Source organism: Corvus moneduloides, chromosome 5, assembly GCF_009650955.1.
Source record: "Corvus moneduloides isolate bCorMon1 chromosome 5, bCorMon1.pri, whole genome shotgun sequence".
NCBI lineage: Eukaryota > Metazoa > Chordata > Aves > Passeriformes > Corvidae > Corvus > Corvus moneduloides.
Window position 1 is genome coordinate 53,938,349 of NC_045480.1, and position 23,758 is coordinate 53,962,106.

General features: G+C 37.3%; 1 long non-coding RNA gene across 1 annotated transcript; it reads left to right on the forward strand.

The window, feature by feature from the left end:
* The first annotated feature begins 1,282 nt into the window (after positions 1 to 1,282).
* On the forward strand, positions 1,283 to 16,687 carry LOC116443980. The gene is made up of 3 exons (XR_004240136.1): positions 1,283 to 1,297; positions 13,725 to 13,728; positions 16,599 to 16,687. It is a non-coding gene; the product is annotated as an uncharacterized LOC116443980 (long non-coding RNA).
* The last annotated feature ends 7,071 nt before the right edge of the window (positions 16,688 to 23,758 follow it).

Here is a 23,758-nt window from a genome sequence, read left to right on the forward strand (position 1 = left end):
AAGGATAAATGTAAACAAAACATTGACAAACAAACAGCTCAGCAGAAATTATACCATGTGGTTTTACTACATTAGGAGTTTTGATTAATAAAGCGTGGGGGGAGGTTTAGCAACAGTGTACGAATTTAAAATAATAAAACCTAATGAAAAATTAACAATAACATGAAATGTTTCAGTAATGTTCCCTGTAATGGCTGTTGATATGGGAAGTAAATCATCAAAAGGCTTTCTGAAGAACAAATTTAGCAGAGAAATATCTAATAAGAGTGGCTTAGATAGCCATATTCAGTACATAGATTTAAAATGTAATTCTACATTCTCACACATTAAATATTTAAATTCTCATAAGGAACAAAGAGTGTGGGACTATCTCTTTCTTCAGGCATATTACATTTCAAAGCAAGGATGTCCTTAGCACCCAGCTAAAGCCTGGATCTGTGGCTGCATTCTATTGTTTGGCCTCAAACTAATTGTAGCAGAAAATTAATTACGTCCAACATTTCAAACTTAGGTTTTAAAAGCAGCTTGATCCTGAAGGGCAGGAGCTGCTCAGCATGTTACATATTGAGCACTAAGTGGCCTGGTTTTTCAGAACTGCTTGACTTGTCTAACACATTAGTTTTTGATAGAACCAGATGGTGTTTTGGTCTCAGTATTTCAAGGCACCTTGACACAGATCCTTAGATGCATTTCTGTGTAATTCACACTAATTTCTAGCATCTCAGAGGGTCTTGCCCATGTGTATGTAATGGTGTCATTTGGAAACTGCAGTCTAAGCATTAAACCTGGGTGCATGTCTGTGTAATTTAAGGATTAGAGAAAAGGGGAAAAGTTCTTTTTTGTATCAGTCTAAACCAGCAAAAGATCATGGAAAGTTCAGGGTGGTTTTTTGGTTTTTTTTTTTTTTACTTTTTTTTTTACTTTTTTTACAGTCTGGAACTTGTAAAAGGACTCCAAGGTTAAAAATCTGCTTAGTTGCTCCAGCTGAAAACTTCGAACTTTTTTTTCAGGGATATCAGGCTATGTATCACAAATCACTTTTCTAACAAATAACTGGAGTGGTGAAAGAAAAATTAAGAGAGAAATCCCATTACATAATAGATTAAATTATGGGGCTTATTACCCATACTACACAAAACCCCTGAATTTTAATTACTAAAAGCAAAACAGCTTGAAATTAAGACTTGTTGACTAGCCATGGTACAGCCAAAGCACTCTGGAAGATTTTGCTTCAAAAAGGTGGGCAAATATTATTTGGGAAAGGCTCAATTCTCTCATGGAGGCTCCTCACTGCAAGGTGGTTATGCTGGGTATTCTCTAAAAGGATTGACTTGAAATAGAAATGTCCTGACCTTGGCTTGTATTGAAACTCTGACACTTTCTGCATTTATCACAAACTTAAATGGTGGTTATGCCTTTTGGAAACCCCTTTGAGGGGTTTATGAAGATATTTATAAATTTCAAATAAAAAAATAATGTCAGCTACAGCACCAACTCTGTAATTGAACCCCATCATCTTTTCCATAATCATTCAACTTGAATATCATACTCTAGACCTCTTTGGTTTAGTATTTCCTTATAGCTTGGCCAGCTGTTGTCTGAATTTAACTGAAGCTACCATACTAAGGTGTTACCAGAGCAATCTATGATATCCACCACCCACCACAAATACCCTATTCATCTTCATTTCCTTTTGTGTGCTATACTAGTCCAAATGCCTTCAACATAATGACTCCCCTTCCTTCGCCCTGCTGTGAAATGAGCTGCATGACCTTTACAAACCTACTAGAGATAGTGTAGAGGGGAAAAAGGTAAATAGAAATCAGAAGTTCTACTGCATTTTAATTCTTGTATTGGTCTTTTAAATACTCCAGCTTCAAAACCAGCACAATTTAAGTGTCAACAATTGCAATATCCCCAGCTGGCTGTACTATTCACAGTATTTCAGATTATGTGAGCAACTCCATCGATTTTGATGGAAACAGATATTATTCAGTTTTATTTTGTGGTTTTGTTGTCGACATTAAAAAGCAAGGAGGAAATGGGAGGTGGCAGCAGGCTCAAGAAGCAGCAGCAATGTGTGCAGAAGAGCATAATCAATCAACTATAACCAGTCAAACTTCCAATGTCACATCTGAGGCAAGACTTGGTGTGCAATAAATGTCTCACAGATGTGGTTGTTCTCAGTAAGACCCTGGAGTGGCCCTGAGTGGCCAAAGCAAGGAGAGCTCCCTGCCTTCCTGGCTGCCCTGCTAAATCAAATCTAAATGCAGAAAGGCTGCTTGGGTCTCTCAAACTGTCTCAAGCTGACTTCAAGACTGACAGACTGACAGTATTTAATTTTTTTTTTCCTCTTAGTCTTGCTGGATCCTTTTGGCTCTCTAAGCATCTAATTTTTCCAAAGAACTCTGCTAGAATAATTTCATTTAACCTCATGTTTAACTCTCAGATTACTCAGAAAGTGTCTCACATTTTAAAAAATCCCACATCTTTGACTTGTTATCTACTCAATATCCTAGAAGGAGAGGATCTGTTACTTTCTTTCATTTTCATGAAGCCAATTTCTCTAACTATCTGTGTATTCACGTGAGTCATCTCCTATCAGATCTGACTTTTTATTGAAGCTATAAGCAATGCAAAAGCATTTTACAATGTTTATTTATTTAAACTTACTGTAAAAGCATCAAGACATAAATAGCATTCTTCTGAAACAAAGATTAATGTTTATACAGAACAACCTGCAGAGCATGGAGGTTTTAAACCAACACCCATTTTGTTTTGAAGGAAAATTATGGAAGCATTTGGAGCAGAACTGTAGAGGAAATTAAGTAGTTGACCTTTTATTATGCTATTCAATGTGATCTTTACTGTGAAATAATAATGATAATGATGGCAACAATGACAACGCTTGCTGATTTGAGCTACTCAGAATAACGAGGAAAAATGTGTCCTGAAACCTGACTTAAAAGCAAAAATGAGCTGTTAATTCTCACAGGATCCCTCTAGTATATAATCAATAAAACTGCAACTGATTTTTTTTTCTTTAAATCCATCTTCCTCAAAAAAAAAACCCAAGAGACAAGAAGATAAGGGCTAATCATACTATGAAGTACTTGCCTACTGATGCCACATTCAAACCAACTTTTGGAATGAATAAATATAACAGTGTTATTGAATTATATACAATTTGATCTTATTTAAAAATGTGATGCACTTGCATCGATCTGGCTCTCCATGCATGAAGATTGATAAAAAAAAATTCAAAGAGGGAGTTCACTGTTAAACTAGAGACAGGTCAGAATCAAGCCCTTGTCACTATGCATTGCAGCCACACAAGTGATTATGTTTTAGAATCCACAATATTTTTTCAACAGAGCTCAGTGAGACACTGAAGCCTGGCCTTTGCAAAGTGCTAAAAATGCAGACAGTCAGGGGGAGCATTGAATGTACAGAGAGATGAACAACGTGAGCTGACAGGTCTTTTCAACTTTACCTTGTTATCTTATGGGTTTATCAATAGGGAATGGAGAGAAATCCAATGACTTTCCCAGCCTGAGGATGTAGTTGAATAACAGACTTCTTAAAAAATTCCAACTCTTTAAGGTCTTACAAGCTAGGATTTCACTGTTGCAAACCATTGAGCTAATTAATATACCAGTTTCCAATTCTAAATTTTTTCTTTTCTGACTAAAGCACCTCCTCTTTCTTTTGCTCAGGAAAGAAAAGGTGTGGGGTAAAATTCTGCTTGCTGAAGTCTAGTGAGAAATTACTCTCCTCCCACAGAATGAGTTCACAGCAATGATGTCAAAAAGCTTCGTTTTGTGCTCCTTTTCAAACATCTTGAGCGTTTAGAGACTTTTTGTACTGTGTGTTTTTATGGGTGAGGTATATGCCTTCAATACAGCTCTAGCAATGGCACTGAACAGCCTTGTACAGATTAACAGCAATTAAATTATACCTAAGATGTAAAGGTGTTTTTCATCTTTTAAAAAGAAAAGAAGTGATTATTTATTTCTATTGCAGGTTTCCTCGACATGCTGCTTAATACTGGTTGTACTGAGAAGTGAAATTGGGAAGTGAAATGAGGAAAGGGCATGCAAGGAACAAGATCTTCTCAGTACAGTCTTCTAGTGCCAGTTCATTCCCTGCTCCCAGAGACTGTCCATAGGTTTTTTGAGTAAAGAGGATCTTGACTATAACCTAGGCCATTCAAAAACTTTACAAATGAATCAAATTAAACTACTTAACAACAGGAAAGAAAGCATGTAAGATAAATATGATGAAAACAGTCGAGCTTAGGAGTGACCACAATCCCTGGAGGTATTTAAAAGACATGTGGATGTGGCACTTCAGGACGTGGTTTAGTGGTGGACTTGGCAGAGCTGGGTTAATGGTTGGACTCAAAGAACTTAAAGGTATTTTCCAACCTAAATGATTCTGTGATTCTACATTCAGGATAACTTACAACCTGTCAGAGAAATGAATGGCATTTATATATATCATTTTAAAGCCACATAGGAAATATGTGGCATAACAGACATGGGAGGTTAGGTACCAACAGGAGCAAGCTTACTTCAATGTTTGTATATTCTTACATTTTTGTTTGTTCAGCCTTTGAAAGGCTGAATATCATATCACTTACAATACTCATTAATTACCTATTTCCTTGATACTCATTAGCATTTTGTTTTTCTTTGGTGATGGATTCATATGTAGACATATTCATTTTTTTGCTTTATTGTCTTGCCTGGGAGACTAACAGAATAGCATTAGCTACAGAAATAATACTGTGATTTAATGTATGAAAACAGATGGTTATTTAAAATTACTTAGTTCTGATGTTTAATATTAAGTAACATGCTTAATGAACACAAATGTGATGCTAATTAGGCATAGTTTATTCATGTATCCCTCTGAAACATTGATGACAATTTATTTGAGAAAACTAGGCTCATCTGCATGTTAGTTTGCTTACATGCTATAAAACCAAAAAGACTTTTAAACTGTATCTATTAATATAGATCTATTTTTATTGTTATTCAGAAGAAAAGAATGATACTTCTGTGTTAGCTTGATTTTTTTTTTCTGCTGGCAAATGAATCTTGTAAACCAACAAAAGAATTGTTAACTCAAAAAAAAAAAAAAAAAAAAAACCACCAAAAAAAAACCTTCTGCCAATCCAAATATTTTTACACAAACTTTGCTTTTACAATGAGGCAACCAAGGGCAAAACCAATTCCTTTGAGGAGAAAAGGCTCCTGCCATTTCCAGGCCATCAGTGCTCTCTGTTGCTAGAGCTGTGTCACTAGTGGAACAAAGTCTTTACTGTATGACTCAAACAGAGCCCCAGAGAACACTGAGAAGTCAGGGATTCCAGCTATGACTCAGGCTTAAAGTGTCAGTGGAGCCTGGCAGAGATACAAACTGACGACAGTCATGAAGTATAAAAACAAAGGATAAAACCCTTAGTGGGTCACAAAGCACATATGAGGCAAAGAGCATTAGGCTTCTGACCATTTTACCACAGAGTTTCCAAGTTGGTAACTTGTTTTTGGCAAACCTAAAGCATGAGGCAAACAGTTTAAAAAGAAGCTCAAACCAAACCAAATCAACTCACACTTTCTAAAAAGCTACAATTGACAAAGTCTAGGAATATATAAAATGGACAAGGAGACAGAAGAAAGCTTTTGACGTTACAGTCTATCATCAGAAAAAAGCCATAGTGTGAGGATGTCAGCTGCTTTAGATAAAGCATTGACAAGCTATCGACATCCAAAAAGAGAAAACATGATCATAATTGCTATAGAAGCACTTGGGTACAAACATTATATGAAATACATATGGAGAGAAAAGTTGGAACAAGGCCCTCCAAGATCCACAGTTGTCATACCAACAATCAAGCTAGATAAAAAATTTCCTCCAAGGGCACCCACCATGCCAAGGTAGAAACAAAGCTGCAATCATTACAAGCCTGTGCAGCCACGAGATGGCACCTGGAGTGACAGTGTGCAAAGGTACATCCTCAGGACTCTGGAGTGCCTACCCTCTCACTAATTAAAGTTTCCAGTGAACCATACACAATGCCTGCTTAGTCCTGGCATTGCACCCTCTGACATGCTAATGAAGGAAGACAGGAGTACAATCTTTAAATGCTTCTCAGAGGCAGAATACCAAGTATGAAGGGGAAAATTAAACAACTGCAAGCAGATGATGAGATGCATAAAGAGAAACCAACAAGCAGATTATATTCAACCTCTCACCTCAGTAACACCAGTTCAAATCTTGCATATTCTGGAGTAACACCATATCTGAGAAAATAAAAATAAATATAGGCTTGGGCCTTTGGCTTTATTATCTCTTGTCATAGCACTGAAGAAATTACGCCTTTGGGAGTCTCAGCTCAGTGATAAAAGTATTTATTAAGAATTTAATAATTACAAAAATTAGGGGAAAGAATGGAATATCACAAAGCGCATCATAATTCCAAAAGATAATTATTTATTTCAGACACAGACAAGATAACACAACATGAAAGGTTTTAGTTTGAGAATAGAATGGTGTGATGGACCAGGATATGCATTGCCTTTACACTGAAAGTGGAAATGGAACCTACTTTTTTCTCCTTGCTAGTGTGGCTTTTAACTATTAATATATACTACCTCTACAGTAGTAGAGTAGTATATATTAATATACACTACAGCAAGAGACTGTTCCCTTATACTTCCTTATTTGTTTCCAAAGGATCAGCCACAAAGGATGCTGAGAACAGCAAACACGAAGGAGGTAAACAAAGACAGGTTTCATTGCTAAGCTTGACCATTGATAAGTTTTGAAAAATCCAGGTACCACAACTTATTTTTCATCACCTCACATGAACTCTTCCCTTGTTGACTGTGTCATTCTTTGTATAGCTTAAATTTCCTCTCTATAAATATCAATAAACCTGGCTAAGAAACCTGACAAAGATTGCACCTGAATATTCTAATTGCAGTGGCCTTTGCATCCTCTCTTGCATTATCATTCCTCTTGCACACTGATGCAAGACAGCTGGGAGAGTCTAATCCCTGTTTGCTGAAATCATTCCTTACAGGCTGCTTACAAATGGCCTGAAATGTAGAAAAGATGCAAGTGGCTTAAATAATACTTAACTTCAATCCTGGGTTTTTTTGAGCAGAGCTTGGACAGAAGCAAAGTCTCCTGGGACACTTTCTTTGTATTAGGCTACATCAGTTGTTCCAATTAGAAGTGTAACAACATTTTTCAAGATCAGTCGCTGTGTAATCGACCTAGCATCCACCAATCTTCATCAGGAATGGCAAGTAATTAAAACAGACCAAAAAAAACCCCCACAAACTCAAAAAACACAAGCAAAAAAAATCCAAACAAAAAAACCACCCAAAAAACCAAACAAAGGCAAAAAAACCCCCAAACAAACCCAAAACAACAATAACCCACCAAGAAAAACCCCAGAACAAAAAAAACCCAAAAAGAAAACTAAAAGGAGGCTTGGGTGAAGAGATCAGTTCTTCAGTGGAGTAATTAAAAGAAAATCTATTATCCTCCCAAAGGCTGCAAGATTCACACCAAGTGAGCCAACTCAAACTCAAGGATGATAAAGGGCCTGGCAGTTTCCCAGCACAGTTGCACTACTTTTCTGAAACAAAGACTGACATTAACTATGAGAAAATACTCCCTTATTAGGTCATAGTGGAGCAGATATCAGATCTCCTGACTGTTGTCAAACCTGTGGAGTTACTGAAAAGATATTTTAATTGAAAAAATGTTATCTTCCTAAAGACGCATAAACTAGAGTCTTCTTTTGGTCACTGCCTAAAAAAAATGGTATCAGATTCAAAACAACTTCCTGTTTCAAACTTGTATGAGCAAACCACAGAGCTACAACATCAGGGCCAATAAAACTCTGAGTTAGGGTTCCATTCATTTCAGAAGATTGAAAGAAAACCAAATGCAACTTCCCTAAACACAATAGCATACTGTCTACCAAAGAGGACAGTCGCTGATTTTTAGAAGAAGATAATCTATATGACTGTCCCAAAAGACATTGTCACCTGATACCTCTAAAGAAAGACACTGTTCTTTTTGAAGTAGAAACATGACTGAAATTAAAGCTGGATTTCTGTTCACATAGCACTCAAGAAAAAATAACATTGAAAACAACTTGTCCAAATTAGCAGAGTAGTACTGTGGTAGACAGAAGAACTGGAGACCTACCAAAAATCTTTTCCAGTGAAGCAGTCCATCCTGCAAATATGTCTATGATTTAGAGGGTAACACCTTCCTTTGTGTTTTATTAAGCTATTCTTTCAAACATGAAAATATTTCCAGGGAAGTACCTATCGATGTGAAAATCAAAGACATGCTGAGTTCAAAGGCATCCAATGGGATTACCTAGTTCATCTTCTTTCTTTGAGGCAAGATGAAGTGCATACCTAGGACACTCCAAGCAGATGTTTGTGTGACTTGTTCTTAAAAACTCCTGGCTTACCTCCTTACATAAATCCTCTGCCTACAGAGGATGTCTTATCCCATGTACAGGAATGACACAAATTCCTGATGTGCTAGAATATTTTCTGTTTCTCTAACAAACCTCCTTGCATTGATAAAGCAAATCCAACACTTCTAACTTTCTAAATCAAAGTTAATTGCTATTATTTGAAACTTGTCACTCTCTTTTAAACACCACTTCCTTTTTAAAGGGGGATGTGGTGGACAGGTCCTGATACTTCCAAGCACAACGTATCTGCTATTATGTTCCATGCAAAAGGGAACAGAAGCGGTGCCAGCATCGGCAGCGACAGAACCTGTTTGCCTTCCTCCTTCGGGAGCAATCCAACATGTGGAAACATGAGGGCTCTGTCATTTGCACAAAGTGAGGCGATTTAAATGAGACAGGATCCATCTGCTTCAAGATGAGCAGAAGATTGTTTGCATGATAATAACCTCTTTGGATGTTGCAGAGGATCTCTGCCACGTTAGCAAATGGAGAAGATGTGCAATGATACACTTATTTGTTTAGCTGTAAGTCATAGCTGTCAATATTATGGAGGATTTAACAAACAGTTAACTTTCACTTAAAGAAAAGCTTACAAATAGAGTTACTTGAGGAGATTTGGCACTCATCCACTGGATGAGTGGAGCTTTTTTTGTTGAAACCTCTGCCTGACCATGGGATTTCACCTATAACATTTTATCCCCTTTTCACAAAACTGCTACTTTTAAAAAATCTCAACTGATATGATTAATATGGAATGAATTTCAGATATGATATGGAGCATCTTAGCTCAGCAAAAGGACACTGGATCAATTGTGGGTGCAGAAGGCAGCTTTTATTTATAACATAGAAATAAGAACAAATACCTATTCTCCAGGTTTATCTACCTTATTGCTAGCTTTTCCTCTGTTACAATAATCTCCTCTCTTCTTTAATTTATGCCCACAATTACCTTGTGCCTAGTAAGTATATGAAATGGTATGGAACACTCAAAATTAATCTCAGTGTTTGACCTGTAATATCGGGTAAAACCCAGAAAAAACAACTAAATGAGCCACTGATGACTCAAATAAGACACCATCAAACAAGTCATCGGCACCAAAACATATACCCTGTAGTTAATTTATTTGAAAGTACTATCTGAGATTTTTTTCATGAGTAACGTTATTTAAAATAATTAGCATATGCAAAGGATGGATTGTAACTCTCTTTCACCAAAGTGTTAATGCAAATAGAGCGATTAGCAATTACTGATTCGGTCCTTAAAATAATGTAACTTTAAGGTTATGTTCTCCCCTTTCCTCTGCTCAGAAGTATTTTTCACAGTGGTGCAGATTGCCTCTAAACTACAGATTTATGATATAATAGTGAAGCAATATGCAATGACACAGTGCATATTATGTTACATTTCTGCTGGTTGGGTTCCTCTTTTTTTTTTCCAATTTTCAGCAACTGTATAGCCTGTTTTAGCTACTGAAGCATGGTTCACAGAGCATAGATTATATTCTTTAATACAGTTTGCATTATTCCTCTGCTGGAATATGGATGAAGAGCACACACTCCTATCTCCCACTAGATTACCTGGCACTGTAAATCTAGTATCCAGTAAATTTAAAATACCTTTGATATAACACACTGTGCTGCCTTGGGGAGAAGCAGGGTAGCAAAAGCTCAGGCTATGTAATACTAGGTGACAGTCTCCCTGTTCTCTCCTTTTGTTCTACCAGTGGTCCACCTAGATCAGAGTAGCTCACACATTACATCACCAGGGACCAGCTCTATCATTTGCTGTGAATTCCTTTGTCCCAGGAGAAGGCACAATATTTGTTTTTGTAATTAAAAAGACTGGGGAATAGAATCAAAGTCATAGAATCACCAAGGCTGGAAGAGAACTGCAAGACTATCCCATTCAACCATCCACCCAGCACTACCACTGTAACCCCTAAACCACATCACCCAGTGCCAGATCCAGATGCCCCTCCAACACCTTCAGTGATGGTGAGTCCACCACCTCCCTGGGCAACCTGTTCCAATGCCTGACCACTTAACAGTGGAAAGTTTTTCTAATATCCAATCTGAATCTCCCCTGTGTCAGTTTAAAGATAATTCCTCTGCTCCTGTCATTGCAGGCACAGCAAAGACCAACCCCTACCTCACTTCAGCCTCCTTTCAGGAAGTTGTAGAGAATGAAGAAGTCCCCCCGAGCCTCCTCAAGACTAAACAAAACCAGCTCCCTCAGCCACGCGACGTAAATCATGTTTTCTAGAATATTCACAAGTCACAGATAGCTTTGAGACTTCATTTTCAGTATCTATTTATAATTCAATTACCTTTCCATTACTTACCTATGGATGAGAATTTCCTTTCATACAGAGTAACAGTGGAAGCTTTCCTGCTTGTGGATACCTGAGCAAATACATTTGGAATATTAAACACCTGCTAATTGGAGGCAGATTTCCAAAATCAACATGTGTGCCTACTTATGTGGGCAAATTACAAATTCCTCTCCAGCTGGACAAGAGAACTGGTTCAAGGATTTTGTTTTCAGCAGAGAGATCAGTGCCATACTAGTTTGGAATTCCTTTGTATGTGAGGAAGCCTGTAGACAGCCTAACTGGCCAATGTACATGATTTAGACTAGTTATTTTCTAATAGCTCTGCCATTAGACTAGCCAAGTATGTGACAGGTTTTCTTCACACCTTTGTGAGAGATCTTTATATAATCATTCATTTTCACTGTCAGACTGTATTTCTTATATCTTAGTGTTCTTCCCAGAAGGAGACCTAGACTTAACGCATAACATCAAAATGTCAGCTTGCACTGAGGTACCAAAGGCACCACTCAGTGTGTGGAGATTTTGAGAAATAGCAATAGCAATGTTGCCTTTTAATAAACTATGAGGTAAGTACCAACAGTTTAAAATCTTGCCTTTGAATGACTTAATCTTGTCCACTAAATGTGTAAAAAATTAACAAAATAATGGCGTAAAAAGGCATAATTTTAAAATAAATTTCTAGGACTAATAGTGGTACAGGGTTTGTCTTAAGAATTTGCCATGAATCAAAAAGCAAAACACTTCTAAATTAGAAAATACCATAAAATTATTCTGTATTAAAACTACAATAATATGGCATATCCTTATATTTGTGTTTCTTTCTCAACTCCTGGTCATAAATTCCTGTCTGCCAATGCTAAACTTAGAAAAAAATATCTCTGGATTTTTTTTCTTTTCAAATATGTTCCAGGAGTATAATTTTCTTGTAAGTGGTCTTGTCATGAATGTTCTTACTGTGGCTTTTTTTCCCCTAGAAATATACCCCAAGGAATACTGGTCTTTTCTAAAAGTGTTTTGCAGCTTTATTATAACACATGACAAACTTTCTGTGTATCATAATGAAAAAAAAAAAGAGGATTTTACAGAGGGGGAAAAAAAACAACCAACAACAAAAAAACTGCCCCAAAACCCAGAACACCCAAACAACATATTTTGGATATGCTCTTCATAATATACCTGATTAAAAAAAAAAAAAAATTAATCATTTTAATATCAGTGCCAAGAATTTCCAGGAGCAATCATTTTCCATCTCTAAAAAGACATGATAGCAGAAACAACTACAGTCCTGTTCCCTGCAATTCCAACTTCAGATCCCTAAGGAATGATCTTCAGAAACTGAGAAATTTCTGGTCTTATTCATCTCTTCTCTCTCAGTACATCTTACTGCCTATTCACTGGTAATTAAGCAAGGATAGCAAAAAAAAGCCAAGCAAAACAAACAATACCAACCCAAACCAAGAACAGCAACAAAAAAAAAAGACCCATAGAAAAGAAACCAAAACAATAAAACCAAAAATCTAACCCCACAATCAACATCAAATTGACTCAAGAAGATCAAGAAAATTTGAAATGATGCCCTTATCGTCAGTAACAAAGAGTAAATGACAGACTAATGTGCAAAGAAACCCAGGGTGCATATAAATTGATGGATGAATTACAATGTTAAAATTAGAAAAGAGGGAAGAAAGATAATCTGTCATTTTCATAATACATCAACATTTGCTTATGCTCAGAGATCTTTTTAAAATCCCTTTTTATCACAAACTTCAGACTTCAGCTTGGCTTAGTAACAAAGCATCTGAATAGGGGGGATAGAGCGAAATTGTCTCAACAGCCTTAAACAGAGCATTACAGTTGGATGTTACTGTAATAAAACTGCAACACTGCTCTGAAGAGGAAACAGAACCTCATGGCTGTTACTCAGTAATTTTCTGAAAGATAGGTTCAATAAAAATATATCCAGTTTCTGCACTACTAAATCTCACAAGACCACAAAAGCTTTATATATTTTATTGAATTATGCCTGAAGCATAGGTTTGTAAATGAGAAATTATCTGTTCCTGAAGCCTAGCAAAAAGATACCATTTTATTCTCCAAAACTGATTGTATCACTCCGTCTACTCCTCCCCCCACCTTTTTTCCTGGGCTACAAAGAAGTAAGCTAAAATAGCAGAAAATGTTGAAGACTTTCTTGACTGTTTAAAATACTTATCTGCATGCCACAAAAACGCAGATGATTTTCTTTAAAGTGAACAGTGCAATGAGATATTGTTACATGGTGATAGAACAATCCTTTTTATGCTCTCATTACGATTTTAAGTAGGTGAGTTTATTGCATACAGCACTTACTCTCTTAGTGAAGCATGAGCACAAAGACTGTTGCTGAGATACAACTAAATTTTTTAAAACCAACTAGGAAATGCTTTTTGTTCATTTTGTTTCCAACCCTAATAGATCTTTTTGATACATCTACGGGTTTGTTATGTCTATGCAAGTTGGCATATATGCACAATAGAAAGGAGTCAAGGTTCCTCTCCATTTTGAATAAAAATATTCAAATTATTTGTTTAGTTTTTAGCAACTTACTGGATTTAAGTCAGTGGACAACATTCACCTGGAACAGCTACCCGCAAGAAATATTTGCACAAAGTCCCCACATCTTAGCTGCAACCATAGTAAGTCTTCGACATTCAAGAGGAGGAAGAAAAACAATCACTAATGAAATTTGCATGACTCTTTCCAACAAGTCTGGAGCTTCTAAAATGTGGATTCTGTTTTCTCATAAGCCCAGAAACCAGTGCTGCAGCCAGAGATTGCTGCATGTCCTCTGTAGCATTGCCCAGCAAGAGGCCATACGTTTTAGAAAAGCAAACCAGAAGAGTGGTGCCTCCCTGTGGAAAAATTACTGTATTTTCACAAATGTCAGACTGATCCAGCCATCAAAGGCAACACTGCTCACTGATGTCTGAGTCAGAGACAAACAAACAAATCTAAAGATAACTTTAACGGAGCAGATATAAAAGGATCAAAGAGGAAAGTAGGTGCATGCAGCAGTAGTACACATTCAGAGTTAGCTGAAAAACAAGGAAATTCAAAAGGAGGGAGGGAACATGATTTCCTACTTCCAAAACTCAGACATAAGCATGGCACCTAAAAAAAGACACTGAGACATAAATCTAGTTCACCTCTCCATCACCACATGCAGCTGACTGGCAGTAAAGCCAGCAACAGCCCCGCTGCACACTCTGTCAAGGTACAGGTTGACTGCAGGGCAAATGCTCTGATCTTAAAAGCATACTGAAATCTCAGCTACTGACAGCTAAACATTCCACCAGGCAGTCCCACTGAGAAGCCACTCTCTCCAGTTTTCCACAGTCACATCCCACTACCATGGTGTCTCAAAGCCACTCAGTACTTTCCCAGCAGAGGTAGAGAGTGTGCATGGGCTAATGTTGAATAGATTATAAAGATGAACAGCTGGTGACTAGGTAGGTTTGAAATGTTTGTGGATAGGGACAGAAAAGGATATATAAATGGAATCAAAGCACTGTTTAGCTGTTACCAAAGCATGAGCTCTTTAAGGTCCGAATTCTTCTCCTGACTCAGGAGATTCACAACAGCAGTGAACCAACTCCTGATTTACATCATTCCTGCACAGCCCCTGCTGATGAGGGCTCAGCTTTTGCTCCAGTTAGTGTCATCTGAAGATTAATCTTTTAAGACCCAAACCCAGATACTGTAAGAATATACTAATCCCCTGATCTTTATCTATCTTCAGACTAACAGCAATAGAGAGCAAAACTTAATATTGTTTTATTAGCTCTATTATCATTTATAACAGAAACCCTTGATCTCTTAACCTCATGCCAACTACATTTTGCCTAGCTTTGCAGCATAGATTTTCCTTACCTTACCAGTAGCTATTTACCTCTTTAAATAACACACACAGTTACATTACAATAAAACCAATTTGCAAGTACTGTTATTGTAGTAGGCAACGGGAAATTGCTTCTTACAGATTTAGTGCAGTTTTTACTGTAAGAGCAGTTTTTTAACATATCCTAGGACAATATCAGTTTGTCATAATCAGCAAATTGCGTCCCTGTCACTGAATTTACATAATGACTTCAGCAGAGGTAACTACAACTATTAACTTTAGTAACTCTTCCACAGTTTAATGAACAGAAAACATCTCATGTTATCTCTAAAAATAAGCTGTTAGCAGCTTTCTAAAGCAATCTACATTGCAATAACTTCAGCTTGCCTTACTGTGAAGATCAGGAAAAGGTACTACTTCCTCAGAAGTATCAACAGGAGAAACCCACCTCCTCAAAGAGTTTCCTGTTGTTTTGACAACAAACAGGAAGAAAAGGTACATGTTTCCACCCTGAATGTGTTCCTGCTCTTTTTTTTCATTAGAAAGAGCACTTCAGCAGGGCAGCTTATCCCTTTGTGACTTTAGGGACGCTAATAAGCCACAAGTCACATGTTGGGGACTAGAAAATTCAGAGAATTGCTATAAAATGAATATTTTATGATGATGGGGAGCGATCTTACAAATTCTTTTCTTCTGATTCCCATCAAAACATTATAAGTAAGGCCTACTAGGAATATTTACATATTGCAGTGGTGTCCCAGTGAAGTCCAGCTCCCCTAAGACTAGTCAGAAACTAGCATGTTTTCAATACCTGCCTTTCTAGGTGTTTTAAAATTAAGTTAAAAAGTTGTAATTACTAAGAAGGGCCAACAGCAAGGTTTATGGAAAGCCACAAAACACCAAGTGAAAAAGGCAGTCAGAGCCTTGCATACTGAAGATTACTTTTCTTTTAAAATATTTTCAGAAACTTGGCGCACAGAATGATATTTAAGAGAGTCTTTAAAAGAACGTTAATTACAAATTAAACAATTAAATTGATAGGAATAAATTATGAGGAAGCCAGTGAAAACAGAATTGCCTATTACCAGAGAAGTAGGACCCAAAGAGAATATTAGTCCTCATTTTAACTTTTCATTTTCTACACCTGTTGCATACTACACAAAATCCAGTGGTCCTTAATCACTCTGAGGTATCATAAACTTTCAAATATTAGAAAATACATTTATGCACAACTTTCAATACCTATCCCTATATATTTCTATACCTACATAAAGGTACTTCTGTATCATGTATCTATACTTTAAAGAGTCTTCAACGTTCAAAGTTTCAAGCTTTCTTTAGAACACTGAGATCTGGAGATTTATTTAATGAGCTTCTTTGCTTTTAACTAAGTATCAAGTTGAAATTGTTGAGAAACAAGGAAAAAAAAATCAAAGTGTGTTTTATGAAACTGGAACCAGCTCTAGGGAAAACAAGCACATTAAGATAGGGATGCTAGCTGCTTCTTTGCTTAATGTTTTCTTGGGATAATTTTAGTCAATATTTCCATAGATCCCAAACAATCCTAAAAACTGTATAGTTCACACTATACAATACCTTGATTAAGTGTAATGCCATGTAAGTAGAAGTAATGGGAGGAAAAAAGGGAGATTATCAGCGGTTTATATGACTTCAGGAGCAACCAGTGTTGGTTGACATCCAGCTGAACATGAGCTGTCAGTGTGCCCAGGTGGCCAAGAGCCCCAATGGCATCCAGGCTCATATCAGAGAAAGAGTGGCCAGCAGAACTAGGAAGTGATTGTCCCTCTGGCGCTGGTGAGGCTGCACCTTGAATCTTGTGCTCAGTTTTGGGCCCCTCATGACAAAAAAATAGACATTGAGGTACTGGAGCAAGACCAGAGAACGGCAGCAGAGCTGGTGAAGGATCTGGAGCACAAGTCTTATGAGGAACAGCTGAGGGAACTGGAGTTATTTAGCCTGGAGAAAAGGAAGCTCAGGGGATGCCTTATCACTCTCTACAACTACCTGAAAGGAGGCTGTAGCAAGGTTGAGTCAGTCTCATTTCCCAGGCAACTATTGACAGGAAAAGAGGAAATGGCCTCAAGCTGCACCAGAGGAGAATAAGGTTGGACATGAGGAAGAATTTCTTTACTGAAAAGGTGTTTAAGCAATGGAATAGACTGCCCAGGGAAGGGGTGGAGTTACCATCCCTGGGAGTGTTCAAGAAATGACTGCACACGGCGCTTTGTGCTATGGTTTAGTTGAGATGATGATGTTCAGTCAAAGATTGGACTTGATGATTTAGGAGGTCTTTTGCAACCTTAATGATTTTATGACTCTAAATGGTAATAATTGCACAGACAATGTTAGTTCTGGCCCTTCAGTTTAGTCCTCCATTTCACATTGAATGTCAGAAATCTTCAATATTGCCTTGCTTGATCATACAAAGACATAACAAATGAAAAGTACAGTAGTTCAGAAATGTTACCTGTGTACCATAAAAAAATAATTAAAATTGCTCTGGGAACTATTACCTCGTTTAAACAAGTACAGTAGGATAATATTAAGTACTCCCTTTAGGTGTCTGATGCAGAACACTTAACACTAAATCTCCTGCTGTTACTTTGGCTAAAGCAGTTCCATGGTTCTTTTTCAATTAAATTTTGCAAATTTTGTGATATAAAGAAAAAGGCTGAAGTTTTGATAATAGTTTTGCACTTTTTAGTATGCCCATAAGAAATTAATATATCTTTCTAATTGCACATAATTAAGCTGTTGTGAATGCCGTACCACTGATAGTGAACAAAACCTTTTCATACTTAAAAAAATTTAAGAAAATTATGCCCTTACATAAGCAGAGGCAATCTTGAAAAAAATGAAAGTCTGAAATGATATTCAAATGAGTTATCGAGCTATTTTTTGATAATTTTTACCAGATTTTTGAAACCTTTCAGCATCTGATTGGGTTTTGCTGTGTCTGCTACATGCTTGAAAACTTAAATCTTATCCAGCTATCAAACCTCACATTTGTGTGCATTATGAACTGGGATTATACTTTGTCTGATCAATATAGAATCCACCTAGAACAACATTAGCCCTAACTAATGTTGCTGGAAACTTTCCACGGTAAGAACTGCATTTCAGTAAACTAAATGCAGCATATGTAAGAACACAGAGTTTATAAAAAGTCTGTGTTTCCCCCTAAATTATTTTTCCATACACAGATTGCATCCTTTGTGGCCTAAATTAGCCTAGAAACAACAGCAGATGAATTTAAGCTGCTCAGACTGAAATTTTCTATGTTGCATGTCTACCTCAGGCTGATTTCTTTTTCCTTTAAGTTTCATTTAAAATAGTTCAGCCTACTTTTAGGGGACAAAAATACAGTGCTTTACACTATGCTGGAAAGCTTCTGTGCTTTGAAGTGCAGGCTTGAAATCAGGATGTGAAATGTCTGGGTGTCAAGAGTATGTCTCTTGCAATCCCTATGAAAAATCCAAGGGGAAAAAAAGTATTTTAAAAAAGGTGGCAGTGCAATAATACCCTTCATTCTTCCGCTCAGCTGATTGAGCTGCTAATGTGGAACACAGGGCAGAACGACACACAAATGTGAGAGGCAAAAAATATCCTAGTTTTGATCTTCATGTGGCACAAATAGGAGCATGGGAAGGGGGAGAATTGGTTTTCACTCAAGAGATTTGTCTAAAGTTTCTGTCCTGTTCACCAAGATCAAAATCAGCGATGAGAAATTTGCATTGATTGGCAACAGTTCAAGTGAAATTCCCACACTTCCCTGAGATGTGTTGCCCATGAAGCTCTCTCCTAAAGAGGCAGCCCCACTCTGCCTCTGAGCATTAATACTGACATTAATACTGCTGTGCCTGCCCAATGAAATGGGTCAAGAAATGATCTGCGCTCAAAGCTAATCCCGACAGATTTAATTATTTATTTGTGCAGACCTAGCCACCAAAGAGGAACTACTTCTTTTAGGTAGACAGGCATTTCATGACAATTTAAGTGTTCATGGAATCATGGGATTAGAATTGACTTCTAGGGAAACAAAAAAAAATCATATTTAAAATGGTGTTTAACCAAGCATTAATTGTGAAACTCTGAGCCAGTCTATTAATAATGAGGTTGCCAACCAAAAATTTAAAGAAGCAAAGATCAAATAAAGATGAAACAGACTAAATCTAATTTTTATTCTGCATTTTTATATAGTGAAGTATTTTATGTCATTTAGTCTTTTCATACTTAGAGGCAAAATGACCTCCTACTGTTTTGGGAAAGCTGTTGAACTGGACTAAAATTGTCCACTGAGATACTGCCAGCTAAGGATATATTATGGAATTGCACCTGCATGTCAGAATAACATTTAAAACTCAAATGTGTGGAAGTGGTTTTTTTTCAAGATGAAGGCCCAGTTTTCTGTAGTTTACAAGAAATTTATTCATTAATACAGGCACAAGAAGAATTTCTGTATAAATCAAGATTCATTATAGGGTTGCATTCCCATTGCAAAGGTAGAAGTGAATCCAGATAAAACCTTGTAATTCAAGCTACAACTGCACTTTCCATTTTAGCTTTCTATTTTTCACAGCAGGGAAAGGAATATTGCCATCTTCATAACAAAATATTTAATGGCAAAGCACGTGCATAAGAGCATGGTTTATGAGTTGCTTTGTAAGAGCATGAGCTCGTCAGAATTACTGAAATAACTCCCTCCTAACTTTCTCGCACTGAAGATAGCAAGAGATATTTTGCTTTGTGATTCGTTTTCCTCTCCAGGCAATAATTCCCCTGGCATCCTCAGTTTCCCTTTCAAGACACTTTTATAAACAGAGAAAGCAAATGCAAAGCCAAAAGAATTATAAACATAATGCATTATGTATTATATTCAAATGCATTGCATTAAAAATTATATTCAAAATAAGACATTTGTAAGCGAAAAATTTTTGCAACTATTTCAGAGACTACTAATAGTTTTCTGGTCATTTTAAATTGACTACAGATGTTTCACATTCACCACTTACTCTTTGCATTTGCTTTACAAATATGCTCTTACAGTGTAGTTGAATGTCTGGGTTTAATCTATTTTGTAACAATGTAGTTACTGCAAATAAATATTTTTTAACCATGTAGTAGAAGAAACAATTTCTGTGTTTTCCTAAATTTGCATTCTCCTCCCTCAAGAATCCACCATACTGACAGCAACCAATCCCCATTAAACCACTTTAGGAAGCGATGAAATGTCCTTGATGTGGCCTTAACGTAAGAGAATAAGGCACATTCTATTTCATAGAGATGCTTTATATTTCTACTACCAAAATAAGACTAAACTCAAGTGCTGGCTCCTTGTAAATCTGACTGCCATTTACACTGAGACCTCTTCACAGAACTCCTGCTTCCTGAACTAACATTAGTGCAAAAGCAAATTAGATCCCTTAAGTCAATGACCTAGTAGTTGATCTAGTTAAACTTGGGGGGGGGAGTGGAGGGAGGTGGAATGGGTGGGTATGTATAATTGGCTCCTTGGAACTTTTCTGTTTGTTCCTTTGGATGTGTGAATAGCTATTGATTACAAGAAATAAAACTTGTTATACAATCCTTCCAGGGCCATTTTTGTAGTTTCTTTGTGTTTGTCTGAATAAATATAAAAAAGAAAGTTTAAAACAGCCTCCCTTTTAAGACATTGTGATAATCTAAGCTGTAAGGGTCCAAGTAGAATTATTTAATATGACTTTTAAAAGTATCCAGTGGTCTAGAATATAATTAGATGCTTAAGTGTGTTTTTGAAAGTCCGTACTTGACTCAGGATCATTAGGATCACATGAAATGGCAATCACAAGTTCTAGGACCATCATCAGCAAAAACACTTCCACTCTGGATAATGACAGTCTTTGAGCAGTGTTCAAACTCTTGAAGGAGAGCATCTGGCATAAAGATGTCCCAACTGATTATGATTTGTCCTTCCAGAGGGTTTGGTGGTGATGAATTAGAAGCTTATTTTTCATGTGTTGTAACCAAGACCTTGAGCAAAACCAGAACAGGCTCATAGGAAAATATTACCAACCAAAGAGTCTATATCCAGGTTGTTTATTTGCAGCTCTCAAAATATCACTAAAGAAATGAAGTGTTGCTATCCACATCTTCCAGATAAAAAAACTGGAGAGTTTCGCCACAGAATAGTAACAAAGCAAGGCAAGTAGTATATTTCCTTCACTTTTCTGTTCAAGAGACAGGGTCCTTGCACTCCTTTAAGCTATGTACCATATTCCTTCTTTACAGCAGTAAGCCATGGCTACCATTACAATTTTTTTCTGCTCAGAAATTGCCTCATTGCAAAACTGCATAGTAATACTTTAAGGGGAATAAAACGTCTTAGTTCTTCCTGTGACCTTGGATTACATCAGAGTTTCAGCAGCCTGTCAGGTGCTGTATATGCACACAGAAGTAGAGCAATTATGGCTCTGTTAAATGGAATTCTAAAGAGGGTTCATCAAGGGTGTTTAGAAATTAACTAATCCACAAGATTGGCTTGTGAATCTGTTTACCATCCAAACATGAATAAAAACATTAAACGGATATAGCAGCTGTTAAATACTATTGTAAACACTGAAAGAAACAAGTAATGACATGAGCAGGCCTCAATATTCATAGGGAAAAATATCTTGTATACACACCCTTTCAGCTTAAAGGCAATGCCTAAAAGTTAGTGGACTAATACAGCTGTTTTCCTGCCCCACATCCTCAGATCATTAAAATAACTAAGATCCTGCTTTCCCTGAGACTCAGTAAAACAGCAAGGACTGAAGAAACATCTAATACTGCTCTCTGAAAGATACATCTCTCAGCTTTGTCAGGCTCAACTTCTATTACTTTAACTCATCTCAGTACAGAGGTGCAGAGAGATGACAATAATATTTGAATATGTTTTCAATCCAGTTCATCTCTGGTTTAGCTCTTCTTTTTTGGAGAATGACAATTGCTACCATAACATCAGTATTACTGCTATCCAAAGCCAATTCTTCCAAAATGTGTTTAAATATTAGCACATTCCTATACGTAAAATGGATCGTGGCTATGTGTGTGTCATCCTACCACCACCCTGAAGCTTCCCCAAGACACTCCTGGATTTCTAGCAGTATCTGCTAGTTAAGCACTGCGTCTGATCTGCCCTTCTCCTTCACACACCTGGTGATGGTTACTGCACAAGAAAAGGTCATTATAGGCTAATCAAGCACCAAGGAAAACCAAAAATCACTGAATTGTCTGTATGTGGCAAGGTCGTTTCTTGGGATGGGAAGGGTGGGCTGCAGGGGCAGCCTTTGTGAGAAGAGGATCAGGGGCTGAAATGCAAGCAACTCTCCTGCCTATGTGATAGCCTTTAAAAGATGGGTAGAATCAAATCTGGTGTGTTAGGAACATTTAAGAAGCAAAGAAGTTTAGTTAAGACCAATTCTACAGGTTTCCAAATTCCCACAGACACCCATTCAAACTGCACAAGCTGCAAAAAACAGTGTATCTCACTACCAAAATTCCTCAGCTCAGATCTTCCATTAAACCTGAATTGCTTACCTTTAAAATCCTGCTACCCTCTCATAGTTTCTGTCCGATGGATCACTTTCCCTTTTTTTTTAAATTTTAAATAACTAATTACCTTGTCACAGACTACAGTTATATTGCTGACCCTTCTCAACCCAAGCAAACAGCTCTGGGTTGGTTCTCACTATTCGCAGAGAGCATCACTGGTAAACTTTTGGTATTTGGAGAAATGCTGCTGTTCACACAGAACATGTAAACTGCCCTTTTCCCTTGAGGCAACAGCTTAAGTAGTTTCCTTTCCCAATCAGCATAGCCTGAGGAGACAGGACTCACTCTCACTTCACGGTGGGGAAGGCATTTGATGTACAGCCGAGACCAGGTGACCACTCAGCCCCAGCTTCACCTGCTGCCAGACCCACAGCATTCCCTGATCTTCTGGGCTTTGCTATTGATCCTCACTTAGCCAGGGCTGCTTCTTGGAAGATGTAGGACTGCAAAACTCACTAGAGCAGCCATCCAAGTCCTGGTGATGGTCTTACAAAATGAACCAACCTACCAACCAACAAAAAAGCCAACCAAACAAAAAAACCAAACCCCAAACCAAGCCCTACAATCCTAAGCACACTGCTGTGGTGGTGATAGTATTTGATGCTTGCAAAGAAATGAAAGAACTACCCTTTACTTGAATATGCGTGGTGTTCCTCTTCAGACAAAGAGGAAAAGAGCTCTGCTTTCTCAGAAGATTTCTTCCTGAGATTGGTAGGCTGCTTCAGCATAGGGTAAATGGACTTTTTTTTCTCTGGAACTAGTTATTAATTTCAAGTTGGACTAAAGGATGCAAGTCAGAAATTTGCCAGCAACACTGATAAAAACATCAAGAGAAAATCTATAAGTCGTAATTACAAAACAGAGCAAGACCGTAAATTTCATAGTTGGGCTAAAGGCTCATTAAAAATTGTGGGGTTGGAGGGAGAAAAAGGTGGAAGTGGCGATGATAATGAATCCCTTTTTTTAGCTTGGCTGTGTGAAAGAGGAGTTCACATGATGTGTTTTGTGATTAAGAGCTTTATTGCTAGAGGAAAATAGAGAAAAAAGCTCAATTTAGTGCAAGAGGAGTTTACAGTTAAGTGACTTCTTTAGAGCAAAATTTCTGAATTAACTTTGGAGCAGTAAATGAAAGATAGGATTCTCTTGTCCAGTGATGTGCACAAGATTATGATATCTTAATCTCCCTTTTATCTACTCATAGTTTCCCCCTTTTCTCTTAATATTAAAGAAATTATGGAAAATGCCTTACACAAAAATCACTACAATCAACCCAACAGGGGCATGAGAATGACCTCAGGTAGAGAAGGAAGTTGAGCTGAATGTCTCACAGTCATGTACAAGGACATTAAGCGTGGCAACAATGCGAGCAGAGAAAGCAGATATCCTTATTTCCCTCTTAAATGACCTGTATCCTCTAGTAATGACTACTCTGTCAAGATC